The sequence below is a fragment of the Peromyscus leucopus genome, chromosome 16_21 (genome assembly GCF_004664715.2).
Source record: "Peromyscus leucopus breed LL Stock chromosome 16_21, UCI_PerLeu_2.1, whole genome shotgun sequence".
Taxonomy (NCBI): domain Eukaryota; kingdom Metazoa; phylum Chordata; class Mammalia; order Rodentia; family Cricetidae; genus Peromyscus; species Peromyscus leucopus.
In genome coordinates, this window is record NC_051084.1 from 47,494,701 (window position 1) to 47,515,844 (window position 21,144).

A 21,144-nucleotide genomic window follows, 5' to 3' on the forward strand; every position below is an offset into this window, starting at 1 on the left:
CAGACGAAATAACTGAATCCAATTCCCAAAAGGGAGGTTTGGATTTGGTGATGCTTGTCTCATTGGAACGGAATGTTCTGGCACTACAGCAATGGAATGTGTGAGCACCCAGCCAACCTACTAACGTTGCAAGGAAAGCACAGGCTCCATGTTCCTCCAGGCACAGGATCTGTGAAAACCAGAGGTGAAGGCCGCTGAGGCCGCTCTGTGGCCACGAGCCGTAGTGATATTGGTTTACTCACACTGTTACGATAACATCTGCAGAGCAGATGGATTATACAAATACAAGTTCATTCCCCATGGTTCTTGAAGTTGGGATTCTAAGACTGATATCCGTGAAAATTCTGCGTCTCATGTGGACTTTGCCTAGAAAGCCACAAGGAGAGCTGATGATGTAGTTCAATAGTGCTTTCCCATTGTACACAAAACCCTAGTACCATGTAAACCTGGTGGGGTGGCACACTCTTGTAACCCAGCACTTTGGAGGGATTGCAGGTTCAAGATTATTCTCAGTGATGTAGCTTTACATGAGAACAATTTCAAAGAAGGATCCGAGGAAACAGCCCATATCACCAAGTCACTCTACTAGGTGACCTGAGTAAATTTATCTTATTTTACTCTAAAAAGGCTAAATTTTAAAATAGCCTAAAAAGGCTATTTTAAATTAAATAGATGCATCCCCACCTCTAAGAATGTAGTGTGAGAATCCAGTTGATGCTCTGGCCACAATACCTGCAGCAGCCCCTCTCTTCTTAAGATACTACAGGTAACTCTGATCATGGAGGGGCAGTCTCTGCAGCGGAGCAGTTTTCAGGTTGTAAACATCTGGGGAGGGGGAAGTGACAGTCGACACTTTCTGCACACACTGTCAACATTTACATTTGGATCCACAAGGAAGGCTTTGCCATCCCTCTTAGACTCATCTGGGAAAGGCTTTACTGCGCTCATGGGACTGAGGCATTGGTTTCCTTGACTTGGTCATGATGATGTCAACAATACACATTCACTCAGGACTTGACTCGAGTTCTGCAGAGTGCCCCTCTCCTGGAACCGTACTGAGTATATGACCAAAGGACCTCAACACTTGCAATGGAAACTGGACTGGCCAGCTCATCCCCCAAAGCCCTTCCCCCATCTATTAAAGCCTTATTATCTTCAAGGCAGTGTGTTCCAATGGTGTCTCACTCCTGGGGACCCCTTCTGTGGCACAGGAGCTCTGTCTTCCTCCTCTCCCTTGAGTGCCCTGTCATAATAAAACAACTCTTTCTAAAACTCATTCTCTGTGAATTTCATTCTTTGAATTCATGAAACAAGAACTCGAGGCCTCTGGCTTTGGGTAGCTTTGATGGTTATTGAGCTCCCAGGACCTCCAGCCTCTCAACCTAAACACAGCAGAGCTAAGAAAGACTGTCACATCCAAAGACACCCCAATAGTCCTCTATCACTATTGTAAGGCTATTAACCAAAATCACGAGGGCTCCACCCCCATGATCTAATCATATTCCAAGATCCCAGATCTAAGTACCTATGGGGTTAGGGACTCTACACATGACTTCTGAAGGGACAGAGGACCTTCAGTATTTAGCCAGGACAAGTCCTCCAGGCACCCTTTCCTCTCATACAAGAAGGACAAATGCAGAGATCAAACATCAGACAGACTTAAAGACACAGGTGGATTCTGGTCTCTTTTTCTCCCAGAGAAAGAGATATGCTCAGAACTTGAGTGAAAATTGAGGTCCAGAGTGGGACATCTGTTAGCTATCAGGTTGCTTGGTGTGTGGGCTGCCTGCTGAGGGTACAGCCCTAAAAGGATTTTGGGATCACCCAACATCACTAGCCTAGTCAGAACTTGAGAATTGGGTTAGTGAGTCATGTGGCCATTCTCTTTTGCACAGAGTTGTCTATGCCTCGCCCGCGGGGGGGCCCCCCCCCCCGTCCTATATGTTCATAGCTTTAGATTCAAACATGTTTCCAACTAGGCTCCGTTCTTCTACCCAGCATGCCTTGGCCCTTATATATAGGTGGAATTTTAACCTCTCTCTTCCTCAACAGCCTCCATAGGTTCAGTTGCAGTCTCAGGGCATGAAGGGAGGACATTCAGTTTGTAGATATGTGTTTGGCTTTGGAGACAACAGATGGGCAGAAGGCATCACTTCTGATGTGAGTACTGCAGAAATAATGGCCTTGGAAGTTCCACCAAAGGGATCCAGAGGGGAGGCTCTGTATTTTCTGGGCTGTGGGGATCTCAAGCAGCAGAGAAGATATGTCACCCAGCAGCTGGGCACTCATCACCACCTTCCTCTAAGAAGGCCACTTCACCCAGAATCTACAGCATGCTGCTGTTATAGACTCATGGCTGAGTCAGGAGGGTGCACACTAAGATTCCCATGTTCTTGTGTGCCAGGACAAAGAATTCTCCCTGGGATACATGATTAGTAACAGAAATAGAGACAGTTTATTAAGAAAGAGAAAGGCTCCCACCAAGACTGGGAGTGGATTAATGAGCTGGGGAAAGGCATGTGCTAAAAATCACTGGGCCAGGAGTCTCCTGACCCCTTATAGGCCATTTACAGAACAGCCACCCTTCCTCACACTGGGATAGCCTGGGTATTTTTCACACATGCTCTGTTACAGGGAGCCAGGTGAGGGAGGGTATTCAGTCTTTATTTGTCTACTAATTTCTTTCAATTGGTTAATCTTGATGACTCCCTCCACACCCCAACTCTCCTGCCACAGAACAGGTGAGGGCGAGGGTGTGTCTATTAGTGATAGCTTGGTAGCTGAGGACCCTTCTTGGGGTGTAGCATGAATCTTAAAAGGTCTTATTAATAAAAACAAACCCAGAGACAGGTATTGGAGTGAATTCTGAAAGATCAGAGAAACAGAACAAGTCACAGAGCTAACCTCACCTCACCAATTCCTCAGCTGATCTCGTTTCCTCAAACTGGAAGGAGGCCTCTGGTCCTCAACCAAATGGATCTCAGCTGAACTGCTGCTAAAAGCCAAAAGCTTAACAAACTCTAGTTCCTGGTTTTCATGCCTTTTATACCTTTCTGCTTCCTGCCATCACTTCCTGGGATTAAAGGCGTGTGTCACCATGCCTGGCTTTTACCAGTGAGGCTTTGAACTCACAGAGATCTGAATGGATTTCTGCCTCCAGAATGCTAGGATTAAAGGTGTGTGTGCGCCACCATTTTCTGGCCTCTATGTCTATCTAGCGGCTGTTCTGTTCTCTGACCTCAGATAAGTTTATTAGGATGCACAATATATTGGGGGACACGCTATATCACCACATTGGGGTTCCTAGTCTCCTTATAAAATAATTTAAGGATGGACTCAAATAGAAGCTAATTCTATTGAAGTTAAAAGAAAAACTGCCGTAAATATCGGCAGCTACCCAGAGGAGCAGAATGGAGTAAAGAAGATAAAAAGCCATTCCGTTTGTTTACAGCATGGAAGTCCACCACATGGATGGGAGAAGGGCTTTAGAGAAAGAGAAAGGAAACCCAAAGTACCAGAAAAATGTTGCTTAAGCTCTGGCCAGCATCCAAAAGACAGAAAAGAAGAAAAGAAAATTTGCAACTTTCTGAGAAAGAAAAAAGCTTAGTATCTCATTAAATGATTAATTATTCCACCCATCTCTTTCGCATGGCTGAAGGTGGACCTGCCTTTCTAGGTGCGATCCCACCTTCCCTTAGGGTTTCTTTTGCAATATGAAAATTAACAACACTCTGCTATTGTGCTTAAGAACATTATTAAGCAAAATACGGGTCACTGAACACCAGAGGTGTAGTTATGAGACTCACCACTTCCATTCTGCTTCATTTAAGTGTATAAACAAAACACGTGATTTTGAGGAGGAGAAGGGAGAGAGAAGGGGAAGGCAGATGTCAGTCACATAACTTCATTATGGTCTATCGCTAAACTTTTCCATAGTTAGTATTGTTCATCTCTCACTCGCCTAGTTTACAGCTAAACTTCCCTTTATGTTGTGTGTGTGAAGAAGGAGTTATGGTTCTGATGCTCTCCGTATTTCAGATATGTGCTCAGGGTCTTGGAAGGTATCACCCATAGAAAAGAAGAACCACTGTCCGGCCACCTTGCACGAGATACTGACACCTAGGCAATGATGCTGGGTGGGACCACAACCTAACTAAGCTGTTTAGCTCTGCTACCTCTTGCCCTCTATTTAAACTTGACTTCATGTAAATACCCCAAAGATGAACTTGGTGGGGTCATGGGATTTCTTTGTTCCCCTTTCCAACATGGCCATGCTGGATAAACCTTCTTTCTTCACTTTCACTAATACGTACCTGTTTAATTTGGACGTGTGACCAGCTGCTGGTTGGGCTTTTGTGACCCAGGTTCTGACCCTAACAACACCAATCACCAGGAGCAGAGCGGTTCTAACTGGTGCAAAGAGCAAGGATGCCCGGTTGTCTAACTTGGCATTGCTTCTGGGTCCCCCAGGAAGCAGACGACAGAACAGAATGAGAGGACGGAAAGAGTACAGTAAAGGAACTAGTGAGGCGGAGTAGAGTGGTCCCCACACAGTTGTCATCTGGGAGCAGAGGGAGCTGTGAACCTTGCTCCAGGTCTGAGGAACAGGGAGAGTGGAATGTTCCAGCCATGGGGCTGGGGGCCGGGGGAGGGCGGGCACTGCTGCAAAGCCTCTGGAAGCTGTGACTTTGGTAAGGGGACTCACTTGAGATACTCCAAGTTCCAGGCAGGGAGCTCGTTCTTCCCTTTGGGGTCTCTGGCTGGAGCCTTTTATCCCAGGGCCAAAGTGGAAGCCAGGTTATCCCGATGACTGAAAGTTCTCAGATACAGAGTCCAAGGAGGACACTGATGATGCACATTGTACTTGTGGGTAAGAGGAATGATTAATGCCATGGACAGACAGACAGGCAGCATTCTGGGGTCTCTAAAGAGAGTACTTATCCCAATGCCGTAGATAGACAATAACATGGCATGGGCTCTGATGAGTTCACAGAAGTCTATGAGGCAGAGTGAGGGTCCCTCCTTAGAGGTCTCAGAGGAAGGTGGGCTTCACATCACGGCCCTGCAGCCAGGCTGTCCCTGATTTTTGGGTGGCAGAAGGAGGGGAAGGAATTCAAGGGAAGGAATATGCAGCTCCGAGGATGCGAGCAGAGTGGGAGGGCATGTTTAGTGGAGGTGTACCCATTATAAGGTGGGGAGTTGTGTGTAGCTCTCGGATATCCACAGGCTAGCAATGTGGTCTAGAAACTTCCTTGGGGGAAGGTGAGATGGTGCCCATCACACAGACACCATTCTCCCGGAATCCAGACACTTGGGAGTCTGTTTCTAGAGCCACAGGCCATCGCTTCCTCTCTGTGGTTACAAGGATCCTAGACTCAACTCCGAGGATGGAGATAGCAGGGATGCAGGCGAGTTTAACCTGAGCAGCATCTGGTCTGAGGGTCTAAGGGTCACCTTGCCAAAGAACAAGCCCAAGGGAGGCTGAATGTCGGTCCAGGGGGCAAAGGGAAGAAGGCCCGCACAATTTTTTTTTTTTCAAACGAGACAGAGTTTCTCCGTGTAGCTTTGGAGCCTGTCTTAGAACTCACTTTGTAGACCAGGCTGGCCTCGAACTCACAGAGATCCACCTGCCTCTGCCTCCTGAGTGCTGGGATTAAAGGCGTGCGCCGCCACCGCTCAGCTCAAATAGGCATTCTTGTATGGAAATACTTATTCTCCAGCAAGATTCAAAGCTCCAGTGTGCACATTCCTTTTGAAGCCTTGACAGATCCCCATGACAGGAACCTCAGAGAGACAGAGGGGCTGTGATTTCTTCTGTAAGTTGGAGCTGGCAGGGGAGGTAGCCACGCCCACCCTCACCCCAGGCCATCCATCTGCCAGTGTCTTAGAGCCTTGTCTTCATGGTCTAAGCCACCCCTTTCATGCACATGCCATGTCTCCAATCTTGCCTAATTAAAGAGGGGGAAATAGGTTTCCTGTGTTGACAAAAGGCAAGCGAACAAACGGAAAAAAAAATTCCTCTTATCTTGAAGGGAATAAAAGGTAGTTTATCCTGCAGCCAAATTTTGGGGACCAATGTCTGGGAAATACTGAGTTATGTTACCCCAGGTTCCATGTTACAACATAAAAGCAGCTCCATGACTTCTTACAGTGTGGTAGTATTGTGTTCCCCAATATATTGTGCACCCTAATAAACTTATCTGGGGCCAGAGACAGAACAGCCACTAGATACAAAGGCTAGAAAATGGTGGCACTCACACCTTTAATCCCAGCATTCCAGAGGCAGAAATCCATGTGTTCAAGGATACAGCCAAGCATGGTGACTCACGCCTTTAATCCCAGGGAGTGGTGGTAGAAAGCAGAAAGGTATATAAGGCGTGAGGACCAGAAACTAGAAGCATTTGGCTGGTTAAGCTTTTAGGTTTTGAGCAGCACAGTTCAGCTGAGAGCCATTTGGATATGAGGACACAGAGGCTTCCAGTCTGAGGAAACAAGATCAGCTGAGAAGTTGGCCAGGTGAGGTTAGCTGTGGCTTGTTCTGTCTCTCTGATCTTCCAGAGTTCACCCCAATAACTGGCCTCAGGTTTGATTTTATTAATAAGACCTTCTAAGATTCCTGCTACATTACAGAAACAAAAAGGTCATGATTTAAGGCAATTTTAAAATATATTAAATTTATAATACATTTTGGTGGGTGCATTAGAGAGGCAGTTATAGCAAGAAGAGGGAATCTCTCCTATAGGTCTCAGATACCATCAAATGGCATTCTTAGCTTTTGGGTTAATGGAAGCTGGTGGTCTGTTAATCAATTTTTTTAAAAAAGGTTTTATTTGTTTATTGTAGGACATTGGGTACAACACAGAGGTGGGCAAGCAAATGGCCATAGTGGAAGGCTACAGCTAGCTGAAGAGAAGATATAACCAAGCTCCGGACCTGTGACATGTCAACTCATCCACATCACGGCAGTTCTGATCAGTCAGTCTTTGCAGACACAGCTTCTTTTCAGAAATCCTCACTTATAATGGCCAGCTTGTTCCTTTAAGGAAAAATACCAGGGTAGCTGTAATCTTCTGGGAAGGGATAAAGACATCCTAAAGAGGCACCTTTACCCCTCTTTGGGATTGTCACACAAGTGAAGCAATGGACATTTCGGTAAGACTGGCAGTCTCCTGCTGGGAGAAGGAAAAGCCTTGGGCACTGGTGCCAGAGGGAGGGACTTACCTTCTAGCAAGAGATTTCCCACAGTTCTGACCCTTGTCAGAACACCTCGCAGAAAGCCCAGATGATGATGATGGCTGGGACCACACGATGACCACAACTGCTTAGTTATGCAGAGCCATTACCCTCTTTATTTATTTCTTTCACAGGCAGGACCACAGCTTGACCAAAATTGCAGAAAATTACATGCACCTCTTGCCCTCTCAATCATGTTAGCATGCAGAGGACAGACAGATTTTGGGAGAGATGTTGCTGGGCCTCTTTATATGTTCCTCTTCCCAATGTGACCACATTGACTCCATCTTTCTCTGCTGCTTCCCACTATCTCTTGTCTGTTTAACTGGCCTGTAGGAAACAGGTGGCTAAGACCAGCTTGTTTGGGCTCTAGTGCCCAGACTGTGACCCTGACATCACTGGTGACACCGTGACTCATATCCCAGACACAGCTCCCATGGCCCCACAATTTCCCCTGAGGACCAATAGGAAGCCTGTGGCTGACAGGGTTGGAAGGAAGCGGTGTGTCTGGAAAGCATTTGCTATCTCTTCCCTAGAATCTGTCTTGGATCCATCTGATCTCTGGCTCGGAGGTGAATATGAATACCAGAGAAGTGTTAGTTCCCCTGGCATCGGGTTCAAGCTCTGATAGCTAACTCAAGTATGAGCTCTGATAGCTAACTCAAGTGTGAGAGTCTGTCTGAAATATTTGGGATTCCAGGTATTTTTAATACATATTTTGGAATATTTGCATATGCATATGAGTTATCTCAGGAAGAAGGCATAAATTTAAACATGAAATGTATTTATGCTTCTGATTACAACTTATACACATAGCCTGGGGCCATTTTTATGGCAGTTTTAATAGTTTTGCACAGGAAGCAAAGCGCTGTGGTGCAGAAGTTTCTAATTATGCCGTGTTTGCAGTTGAAAATGTTTTGTGTCTTGGAGCCTTCTGGATTTCTGATTTTGGCATTAGGGAGCCTCTGTCTGTACTGGCAGAGCTACTGTTTAGAGGAGGAGACTCAGTGAGTTGTGTAAGTGGTGACCCCTTTCACTGAGTGTGTTATATTTACATGTCGGCAGAAAGCATCGACCAGGGGTGGCAAGGAACTGCCACTGCTGTCCCTTTAAGACGGCTGATCTTGGTTGTCAACTTGACCACATCTGGAATCAAATAAGACTCAAGCAGTTGGGTACCGACTGTGAGGGATTTTCTTGAATGGATCATGTGAAGTTGGAAGACCCACCCTAAATCTGGGCTACATCTTCCAGTGGCAGACCACATAAAAGGTCACAGAAGCAGGAAGCTTTTCCTTTTTGCCTGTTTGCCCCCACTCTAGCTGGCAAGTTCATCTATCCTGCTGCTGAGACTCTTTTTGCAGGTGTTACAACTTGCTTCTGGGATTCCAACACAGACGGAAGGCCAACAACAACTCCCTGGAAAACCTCCTAGATTCCAGCACCAGACTGGGGTTGCTGAGACATCCAGTTTCGTGGACTAGACTACTGTTTGGCCTTCCCACCTGGAGACAGCCATTGTTAGACTACTCAGACCACAGCCTGCAACCCACTCCAATAATGATGATGATGATGATGATAACAACAATAGTATATATTCATTCCATCAGTTCTGTTCCTTTTGAGAACCCTGACTAATACATCCATAGACAAGTTATCTCAGGGAAGTCACACAGTTTTATTATCCCCACCTCGCTAGACCTGGCATGCTCCAAGCCTGCAGCAGACATCTGTTGTGGAAGTTGACGGTGAACGCAGAATGTGCCTGAATGATACGGTGGCCTGGTGTGTGACATAAAGCATTTGCCAAGCACAATTAAGCAGGACGAAGCCTGCAGGAGAGCAGCTAACCTAATCAGCGCAGCACTGTGAGTATGAGGCTCTGCAGAAATTAATTGCTGTTGTACAAATGCGGGGCTAATTGATGTGCCGAGGCCGGCCCTTGAGGACTGGTGCTTCCTGAGCGGCCAGCACTCTCTTGCAGGCCGCTTGTCACCACGGGGATCTTTAAGTCACCAGCACTGGCTTTTGATCGTGTGTGTGTGTGTGTGTGTGTGTGTGTGTGTGTGTGTGTGTGTATGTGTGTGTTTATTTGTATGAATTTATTTATTTATTCGTGCATATGTGTGTCCGTGTCCGTGTCCGTGTCCGTGTCCGTGTCCGTGTGTGTGTGTGTGGTGTCCCCACATGTACGTGGAGGCCAAAGTCAGTGTCAGGTGTTTTCCTCAGCTGTTATTTTTTGAGACACAGTTTGTCACTGTCCTGGTTAGGGTTTTTTTTTTTTTTTTTTTTTTTTTTTTTTTTTTTTTTTTTTTTTTTTTTTTTTTTTTTGCTAACTTGACACATGCTAGAGTCATTTGGGAAGAGGGAAACTTAACTGAGCAAATGCCTCCACAAATGCAAGCCTGTGAGGCATTTTCTTGATTCATGATTGATGTGGGAGGGCTCACCACACCGTGGGCGGTGCCAGCCCTGGGCTGATGGTCCTCCATGCTGTAAGGAAGCAGGCTGAATAAACCAGGAGCAGCGAGTCACTAGGCAACACTCCTCCATGGCTTCTGCTTGAGTTCCTGCCTCCAGTTCCTGCCCTGACCTCCCCCAGTGATTGAGCGTCATCTGAGATTTTAAGATGAAATGAACCCTTTTTCCCCTAGATTTATTTTTTTCTTTTTATTACAACAATAAAAACACTAAGATAATCACTGAACCAGTAACAGTTCAGACAGGCTAGCCAGTGAGCCTCAAGGGTTCTCCTGTCTCTGCCTCCTCAAGATGGGAATTACTGGCTGGTCCTTTTATTTTTTTAAATGCAGGACATCCTGTATCCCAGCCTGGCTTCTCACTAAGTAGCTGAAGATGAACTTGAATCGGTAGAAGTGGAGGTAGAGTTAGCAATCAGGACAGAACAAGAAGGAGGAAGTGGTCCATGAGCTGTAAGTGGCCTCAGCCCTCAGTGTCAAATCCAAACATCAACAGGCACCATACGCATGTTTCCTCCTTCGAGTCTTCCAGGCTAAGTGTGGTGGCTGGCCAGATCCTACGGACTGGCTCGTCCTGGTTTTCCACTTCTGTGATCTTTAGAGCAGAGGACTTTGCTTTACACCAGTTGCCCTGAAGAGAAAGCCGATTCTTGGGTTTGAAGGTCTTGAGTGTGGATGACATGGAGTGGGGAACAGGGGGAGTCTCCACAAGAAGCGCATCTTTGGGATGACTGTGAGCAACACTTGCCATATTCTATCCCTTGGCCCATCTTTGTTGCCAGGTGTGTGCCTGTGCGTGTGCGTGTGCGTGTGTGTGTGTGATTTGCACCCATGCAGAGGGCTATTTACAGGAGTAGTTTTTCCTCTTTACCCTTTGGGCTCTCTGGATGGCACTGAGGTCATCAAGTTTGGCAGCAAATGCCTTTACCTGCTGAGCCTTCACAGTGGTCCCCTACGCAAACCTTTGCCTGGGCACACGGTCACTTTGAAGCAGCTCGGAGTTTTTGAACTAAGGAAAAACCAGACAGCACTCTATGAGACCTGTCCCACAGGCACTTGAGAGATTAAAGAAGGTGCCACCAAAGTGAAGTGCGTTTCATCCACATAGTGGCTGGTTTGGGACAATGGGAAGATGCCTATCAGGAAAGTGGCTGTCTTTCCTGCGTGGATGGAGCCTAGAATGCTGGCAGCCTCAGCCTGGAGCCTTAGTCCTCAGGGAGACACAGGGCTTCACAGTATTTCAGCAGCCAAGAATGGCTTCAGAAACATGACCTATTTGGGTAAAGCCTATACTTTGGCCTTTGACATTTGTGACCTTAGAAGCCTATAACTAGCTTAGTGGTTCAGAGCACTGGGTGTTCTTGAAGAGGGTCTGCATTGGTTCATAGCACCCACATGGCTGCTCACAGCCATCTTTAAGCCCAGTTCCAGGGAATCAGACACCATCTTGTGGCCACTGCAGGTCCCAGGCAGACACATCATGTACATTCATACATGCAGGCAAGCACTCATGTACACAAAATAAGAAATAAATAATTAAAAACAAAAACTGTGAGCCAGTCACCTGCACTTCCCATTTACTCCAGAAGATGGCGCCAGGCAGAATTTTAGGAAAGTGGAGCTGAGCAAGAGAGACAGGGCTCCACTATAAACTCAGGAAGCCATACTTCCCAGTCTCTGGTGGCCTTGAGATGGCCCCATTTGGCAGCAGTGAGTATAGACTTTTTGGCAGGCCAGGGATGTTTGCTGAGGACTCAACCATGCAGGATGATAGCCGCTGTTTTTTCTGCGTGTGGGCAAGTCAGGTGCTCAGCATGCCACACCCAGTGCACAGGTAGGGAAACTGAGGAGAAAAGGTACTAAGTGGTAGGACCAGAATCCATCCCAACGTGTTCATATAGTTCCTTCCATCAGGCAAACGTTCCTGGGGACATCCCAGGCATGGTGGACCCTAGACCCTGGCTGCAACTCCGAGCAAGCTTGATGGCTGGCTGTGAGGTTCGGCTGCAAGGTGCCAAGTAAAAGGGAGTCTTTAAAAAATGTGTGTGTGTGTGTGCACACCTGTGTATGTATTTATGTCTCATCCTCAGTAACACGATCTCTACCGCCTTTGAGACAAGTTTCCTTATTGATCTAGAGCTCACCCGCAGTAAATGTAAGCTAGGCTGGTGGGCCAGTGAGCCCTAGGGATCCTCCTGTCTCCACTTCCTCAGTGCAGGATTGCAGGCACGTGCCAGCATTTCGGTCATTTTAGTAGGAGGCCTGAGTATCCGAACCCAGGTCCTCACAGTTGCACGGCAGCTCTTTTTACCTATCTCCCCAGCCCTGGACGTACGCACGTATGGTGTCATTTCTCAGGCCCCGTACACCTTTTCTGAGGTAGGGTCTCTCACAGGACTGGAGATGGCCCCACAGGTTAGGCTGGCTGTCCCGAGAGGCTAGGGCCCTGCCCATGCCTGCTCTTCTAGCATTGGAAATGCACGCATGCCGGCTTTGTACATGAGTTCTGGTGACAGAACACAAGTCCTCACATGACGAAGGAAGGACATCACTGACTGCACTGTCTTCCCAGCTCTCTTAAGCAGATCTGTTTTCAGACTTGGGGGTCACAACCTGTGCCCCAGGTCAGGTCTGGCCACTCAGCCGCAGTAAACCAATTAAAAGAGACAAGTTAATAGGGAAAAACAAGCAAACAAACCAACAAAAAAGGGATAGAGCACCCCCCCCCCCCGTCCATCTTTGAGTTCCTGAAGTGAGATCAAAGTTTAAATAGAGTGTCAAGGATGTGCATAACCACATAGGCCTGGTCAAGGTGTGGTCTGCTCACCGCCGACCCGTCGTCATGTGCGGTTCAGTCTCACACTGTAAGTTGGTTTGACCAGTTGTTTACTGTGTGAGACCTCCCTCTGGGAGACAAGTTCCCCCTCTGTCTGGTGCCCCTTTCTTCTCCCAGCAAGATGTTTCTGGGAAAATTCCCATTTCTTTGGGATCCATCGTTTCAACACTCTGATGGTGAGGTAGAAAGACACGAGGTCTCTTCAGAATATCTTCTCTTGGGGTGGGGCAGGAGCTGCACATCCATTGTTAACTTCAAGTCCCAAGCTCCCATGAGTCCCTTCAAAGAGTCCAGCGGATGCTCACCACACTCTCCCTGCAATGATTCATTCGTAATGACAGACATGAGGATTGTAGCAATAAGCAGCTTTATCCCTTTACTTTCTGTACAGAAGTAGATGTCCGGAAGAGTGGAGTCAAATGCATTGTGTGCTTTTCTTGGGGCCCAATACAGTAAAAAAGTCCTCAATAATTGACTAAAACAGAGCCCGTGTGCTGTATAATAATTCATTGTTAACACAAGTTTTCGGCAACGCCTGGGGCTGCATTGTTCTGAGATACAGAGTGGGGGACCAGGGAACTTAATTGGTGCTGCTCCAAGCTGAACACCTCCTCTGTAATTACACATAAATTATGATTCATTACAGGGACAATCAACTGCATTGCTTCCATAGACTTCCAGTTCACTGTTGAAAGTCAAGATTTCTCTAATAGTTTTCCATTAAGTCAGCTTGATTTGTGCCTGGAAGCTTCCAAGGCCCACACAGGCCACTTCCGTGTGCCTTTGGCTGTTAGAAAGTGTGCCAGCTGGATTTGCACCCATCTGGGCTAAGACAACTGCCAGGGTGCTCCCCCAGGGGCACATGGAGCACCTAGGGCCTCTTTTGTTTCTGTTACTGCTCCTTTTAGTGCTGGACGAGATGACCTCAGAGCTCCAAGCATCAGCGTCATCACGTGCTAAATGAGGAAGGAATTCCTGCGAGGAGGGGGAACGAGGATGGAACTCCTTGGCCAGGCTGCAGGGAGTGGCCACTAGACACTGGTTCCTTCCCACACCCTCACTCTGCCTGACTCTTCTGCTCCAATTGAGACATGCCGTATTTTGTAGCTTATTAGCCCAGAGCCCAAAGACCCTGAGTCCTCAGGACCACCAAGTGTGACAGTTACATACTGCAGGACATGCCCTGCGCTGTCCCACTAACCTCAGAGTCCATTTCCAGGAATCTGTTCCCCATTAACTGATTTTTGTTCCTGTAAGGTCCCTTATAGGGACTAGGGCACCTTGGCGAGCTTCATTCTCACGCCCTCTCCCTCATGGCCTCCCAAGGCCCACCTCCGGCCTTCACAGTGGGATCAGACTTCAGCATAGGAATTGGTGAGCATTCGGTCTGTGCAGTAGCATTGGAAAATGTCACCTTTAGATCAGCCTTTTCAACAGTCACTCATGACTCACTCCTTTTTAAGAAATCTGTCTGCAATTTCTACCCAAACTCTTTCTCTCTCTCTCTCTCTCTCTCTCTCTCTCTCTCTCTCTGTAGTATATGTATATGTTCATGTGGATTTTTGCATGTGTGAGGAGGCCAGAGGTCAACACTGACTGTTTCCCTTAAGCTCTTTCCACCTTAATTTTGGAGTCAGGGTCTCTCCCTGAACCTAGAGTTCATCAGCTCTGCTAGACTAGCTGGCCAGTGAGCTTCAGGGTTCCTCGTGCCCCGCCCTCTTCCCAGTGCTGGGGTTAGAAGCACATGCCTCTGCATCTGAATTTCTCTATAGGTGCTGGGAATCAAGCTCAGGTCCTTCGCTTGTACAACAGTCACTTTATCAGCTCAGCTGCCTTCCAGTGCTCCCCCAGCCCTCTTTTAAAAAGGATGCCAGTGAGTTCCTCCTACACTAGTGTGATAGTCTCCTCCTCTTCAGGTAGTTCTCTCCTGCCCAAGCTCTAACTGTGCTCTCCTTGGTTCCTATGTCCCCAGATCCTCTTCTACATGCTGTCTTTGGTTGAATGCTTTCTCTATGAACTGATGTTAGTCTGGACGAGAGATCCTGGAGGTGGGGGAAAGTTAACCTAACAAACTGGGCAGTGTTGGGCAGTTGGAAGTACAGTGGTTATTCATGGGAGTTCTGGACATGAAGGTGGGCTAGATGATTCAAAATTCACTTTTGAGAATGACTTTTATATCAGAGTCCATCTTACCATCCACAGGCCAGCTGCTATCTCTGGCTTTACTTTGACACCAACGCATGTTATGATTTGGGGAGAAAAGATGGAGAGACATAGTCACCTGATGCCTTCTCACTGTTTACCAGGGAAGGCAGCGATGTGGTCAGCACTGATATGGTCAAGTCCAGAATGCTGTGAGTGTTGCTTCCTTCTTGACCCTGGCCAATTTGGACGAAATTGTGACAACCAAGAATATACGTCAGCTGTGTGCAACTGTTAAGCAAACTTAAGATGCACATGGGGGCTGGAGTTGGGGAACATGTTACAATATTCACTCATATTATTTGTAAATTGATGGCTTAAACCCAATGGAATGGGTAGTTGGAAGCAGCAGCCACCATACTTAGGGGGTCCAGGGTTCTGTGTGTTGCATAGCAGTTTCTTCTGAGAGTAAAACCTTCCACCTCGGAGCAAAGCCCATTCAGACACAGGATGTGCAAAGGGAGGCGATACAGGATATTTTAAAACAGCATGTCTAGCTAGGCGGAGGTGGCGCACGCCTTTAATCCCAGCACTTGGGAGGCAGAGGCAGGCAGATCTCTGTGAGTTTGAGGCCAGCCTGGTCTACTGAGTGAGATTCAGGACAGGCACCAAAACTACAGAGAAACCCTGTCTCAAAAAACCAAAACCAACCAACCAACCAACCAACCAAACAAACAAAAAAAACCCCATCATCTCTATAGTGAGATAAAACAACAAGGCATCCTAATTAGGAGTTCATTAAGACCTAGGATATCCACGGTTGGGCAGGGGGTGTAAATAGGATGTTCTAAGGGGAAGCGAAACATCCTATAGAGAAGCTTGTTAAGCTCAGGAAGTAGAAACTCTGAACACATTCAGGAAGTTCCTGAAACTGACTACATTTAAGCAGTAAGGAGGTTTTTTTTTTTTTTTTAAACAATTTATCTTTATTTTATATGCATTGGTGTATACATGTATGTCTGTGTGAGGGTGTCAGATCTTAGAGTTACAGACAGTTGTTAGCTGCCATGTGGGTGCTGGGAATTGAACCCAGGTCCTCTGGTAGAGCAGTTGGTGCTCTTAACCACTGAGCCATAACTCCAGCCCCAGCAGTAAGGAGTATTAAGAGATGCTCTCAGAGCAGCTGAACTGCCTGGAAAGGACACTCCTCAGCCTATAGAGTTACCTCCCATTGTGCAGTGAGCTCTAGGGCTCAAGCTTCCATGAGCGGCCACACATGCTGCTGTGGGCTTTGGTGAGAGAGCTGCCGTGGGATCATTTCTGTTCCTATCAATAGCCCCAATAAAACTCATTAGGTCATCAAATTGGACACTGATGGCACCCTTACTTATTCCATCATCACTTCCCTATCTGGCATGAGTAGACTTAGTTCACATCTCCCCAGGAAGAGTGTCACATGACCCTTGGTTGTGGGTTTCCTAAGCATGCTCTTGGGCTTATGGGAAGGTATGATGAAGAATATTCCGATTTTCTTCAGCTTCTGCCTTTGACTGCCAGATGAACTTCTGTCTAGACTCACGTATATTGGTGTTCTCTGGAGAACTCTCCTCCGTCTACCTCTAGTGTCCACGGTCCAAGAAGGAAGAGAGTGAGGCGCATTCTCATCTCGGGTCTTCAGGGCCCTCCCTTGTCCCCGCCTTGTAGGTGTGATAGTTACCGAAGCCTCAGTGGGGGTTGGAACTTCCAGACCAAAGCCGGAATGGCTACCCACTACACACGTACCTTCCGGATTTGAACCCAAAGCTGAACTCTATCCTTTGGCAGCCTTATTTGGCATTAGCCCCATGACTTCTCCCCTTTTGGCTTTGTGCATGTTGCTGATGTTACGCATTCCATATTCCTTCCAAAGCCAAATGTACCAAAGTCTGGGAGCTGGAGAGATGACTCGGGGCTTAAGAGGCTGTATTGCTCTGACGGTGTTCACTTCCCAGCACCCATGTAGGGGAGGTCACAGCTGCTCCTCAGTCCAACTCTTTGTGGAGGAGTGTACTGCTGTGGGATGTTCTGTATGTCCTGTGGGAGCCCGTTCTCGGGTTCCTCGTGGCTTTACCCAGCAAGTCCGCATAGAGGATGATTAGGACCATGGGCCTGAGTGCAGGTGTCTGAGATGGTCTGCACTTGGCTGTGCTGGGGGATGGTCTGTATGTCAAGTTGCTCTGATTGGTCAATGAATAAAACCTGATTGGCTGTGGCTAGGCAGGAAGTATAGGTGGGACTAACAGAGAGGAGAAATAAAAGAACAGGAAGGCAGAAGTCACTGCTTGGAGCCACTGCCAGGACAAGGAAGATGTAAAGTACTGGTAAGCCACGAGGCAAGGTATAGATTTATAGAAATGGGTTAATTTAAGATAAAGGAACAGTTAGCAAGAAGCCTGCCATGGCCATACAGTTTGTAAGCAAAATAAGTCTCTGTGTTTACTTGGTTGGGTCTGAGTGGCTGTGGGACTGGCGGGTGACAAAGATTTGTCCTGACTGTGGGCAAAGCAGGAAAACTCTAGCTACAGTATACTGTTGAGCCAGCTGGAAAAGCTTGGGGAGGTGGCAGATGACACTGAGACATGCTGAAGTGAAAGCATGTCTGAGCCTGGAGCAGTAGACACTCTGACCTCTACAGGCACACATATTCTTATGCACATACCCACACACAGGCACACAGGCATACACATAATTAAACACAATAAAAATAAATCTTAAAAAAAAGATAGATACCGAAGTCTAATTATAAGAAGCTATGCTGGGTGCCACTGAAAGGTAAGTACAGAGAAAGACGTGTCATAGCCCTTTCTTTCAAGTTAATCCTTTAATGACATGGTTTTCCATCAGAGAAATAAGGGAATAAGTTGTAAACCTTGTGTGTGTATGTATGTGTGTGTGTTGTGGATATCGCTCTATATAAATAAAACACTGATGGCCAGTGACCAAACAGGAAGTATAGGTGGGACAAGGAGAGAGGAGAATTGGGGAAACAGGAAGAAGGAGGGAGAGACACTGCAGCCACCGCCAGGACAAGCAGCATGTAAAGATGCTGGTAAGCCACGAGCCACGTGGCAAGGTATAGATTTATAGAAATGGGTTAATTTAAGATATAAGAACAGTTAGCAAGAAGCCTGCCACGGCCATACAGTTTATAAGTAATATAAGCGTCTGAGTGATTATTTTATACTTGGATTGTGGGACTGTGGGGCTTGGTGGGACCTGGAGAGAGGCTCTCAAGCAACATGTGTGGTAGGGTTTCTATTGCTATGAAGAAACACCATGACCATGACAACTCTTACAAATGAAAATATTTAATGGGGTGGCTTACAGTTCAGAGGTTCAGTCAATTATCATGGTGGGACATGGGGGCATTTAGGCAGAGATGGTGCTGGAGAAGTAACTTTGAGTTCTACCTCTTGCACAGGCAACAGGAAGTGGTCTGAGACACTAGGTGGTATCTTGAGCATGAAACCTCAAAGCCTGCCTCCACAGTGACACACTTCCTCTAACAAGACCACACCTACTCCAACAAGGCCACATCTCCCAATAGTGCCACTCCCTTTGGGAGCCATTTTCTTTCAAATCACCACATTCTACTTACTGACCTTCAAAGGCTTGTGGCCATATCATAATGCAAAAATGTATTCAGTCCAATTTCAAAAGTCCCCATTGTCTTTAACAGTCCCAAACTTATTTAAAACTGTAAAGTTCAAAGTCTCTTCTGAGATTCATGCAATATTTTAACTGTGATCACCTTTAAAGTCAAAATCAAAATGCATATCACACACTTTCAACATGTATGGCACAGGATGTACATTACTGTTCTAAAACATAGGGAAGACAGGAAATACTGGACCAAAGCAAGACCAAAAACCAGCTGGACAAACTCTGAACTCTGCATCTTCATGTCTGATGTCAAATCTCTCTTCAGATCTCTAAATCCTTTCAGTTTTGTTGACTGCAACACACTTCTTTTTCTTGGGCTATTTCCACTCCCTGTTAGCAGCTTTCTTTGGCAGGTATCCCACAGCTCTGGCATCTCTAACATCCTGGGGTCTCCAAGGCAATTCAGGCTTCAACTTCACAGTTTCACACAATGGTTTCTTAGGCCTCCATTCAGGGACACCTCTGACACATGCCTGGCCTCAGAGGATTTCCTTAGTCACAGAGGAAGGTTCTATAGCACTTCTATCCTGGAAGTCAGAACCATGTGGGCAAAGCTGCCAAGTTCTGCTACTCACTGAAACTGGAACATGGCTCCCTTGTTCAATTACATCTTCACCAGCTTTCTGTTTTCAATAATTTCCTTCATTGTCTAAGCCTGGCTGTTCTGGAACTTGCTCTGTAGACCAGGCTGGCCTCAAACTCAGAGATCTGCCAGACTCTGCCTCCCAAGTGCTGGGATTAATGTCATGCACCCCCACACTCAGCTCTAAGCCTTTCTCTAATTCCTTTTCACATTAGAGAAACTTAGCTGGGTGGGATCTTGTGGGCCTGAGGTCACCACTCCCTTTATTCCATTTCTTAGTCTGTTTATCTCTTTGAATACAAGACTTAGTTCCATTCCAGTTTCTGGTGCTCCTTTTCTCCTCAAATATTTTTTCTTGTTCAGCTTGCTCCTTTTCATTATAAATTAATCCAAACTCCCAAAGTCCACATTCCTCCAAACAAAGCATGGTCAGGCCTTTCATAGCAATACCCCAGTCCCTGGTACCAGCTTCTGTCTTAGTCAGGGTTTCTATTGCTATGAAGAGACACCATGGCCATGGCAACTCTTGTAAAGGAAAACATTTAATGAATGGTTTACAGTTCAGAGGTTCAGTCCATTATCATCACGGTGAAACATGATGGCATGCAGGTAGACATGATGCTGGAGAGGTAGCTGAGAGTTCTACATCTTGCCCAGGCAATAGGAAGTGGTCTGAGATACTGGGCATGGTTTGAGCATATATGATACCTAAAAGCCTGCCTCCACAGTGACACACTTCCTCCAACATGACCACACCCACTCCAACAAAGCCATACCTCCTAATAGTGCCACTCCCTTTGGGAGCCACTTTCTTTCAGACAACCATAGTGTGTGTGTGTGTGTGTGTGTGTGTGTGTGTGTGTGTGTGTGTGTTTATGCATGTGCATGTGGAGGCCAGAGGAAGATATTGAATGTCTTCTTCTGTTACTAGCCATTTTATTTTGTGTGAGTTAGTCTGTTGCTGAACCAGGAGCTTGCCAGTTCACCTAGACTGGCTGCCAGCCAGCCCCTGGTACCCTCCTGTCTCTGGTTCCCCAACACTGGGATTAAAGGTGCATAGGACTTTATTATGTAGGTTTAGGGGATTAAACTCAGGTCCTCAGGCTTCTGCAACAAAACCTTAATCTGCGGAGGCATCACTCCAGCTCCCAGTACCATGGCTTTTTACCCCATGACTACTGCAGGGAACCAGGCACACAGGTAAGTAGCCTGTACTGCGTGGTCCCAACACCTTGTGGTGGAACACATAGTTAAACTACTTGGAAAAGTTTGGGGAGACTATTGCAGGTGACAACCAAGGCATTCTGAAATCAGAGCATTTCTGAACCTGAACCAGGGGACAGGGCATTAAGTTAGGTGAGCTCCTGCATCTTCATGATAGGGCACTAGAAGGAAGTCATCTGTAGTGTAAGTATCCGGGAGGAAACTTGTATAATATAAATATAGGCAGAGTCAGACTGAATAGGAAAACTATAGCACCAAATTGACACCTTGGAGATCTCGAGGAAAAGGGGGAAATGATAAACAACCTTCTAGTTTAAGTACAATTACAAGTGGCAGGAGAGCCTGGAGTAACCATTTCTGAGGAGTGGTAGAGGAAAGCTGATAGAACTTGGGGGTGATACCCCTTTTCTTAGTCCTTTTTACCCCTTGGTGACAGCTCATCTGTCCTTGGCTGGCAGGGGCTTCCCCAGAAGGATGTCATGTCCAAGAAGTGGGAACCTGGCTCAGGAGGGGAAGGACCAGCATCTTCTCTGGGAAACACACCTCACTGGAGCCTCCATCCTTGTCCCTCAACACAACCATGACACTCAACACGGAGACAACTAGGGTCAGCAAGATGACTTGGCCGGTAAAGTGCATTCCATGAAAACTTGATGACCTGAACTTGATTCGCAGAGTTTATGTGGAGGGAAGGAGGAAATTGATGCTACAAAGTTGTCTTCAGACCTCCAGACCTGCACAGTGGCATGACCTCTGCTCCCACACCATGCACATGATACAACAACAACAACAACAATAGCAACAACAACAACAACAGCTGTTTAAAAGAGGGAGAAGGAAAAGGGCTGAGAGAACAAGAACCAGACATCAAATGAGGCACCACTGATAGCCCTAGAAACATAAGAGGTGAACCTGCCTCCACAAAGCAAACACGGGTAATAGAG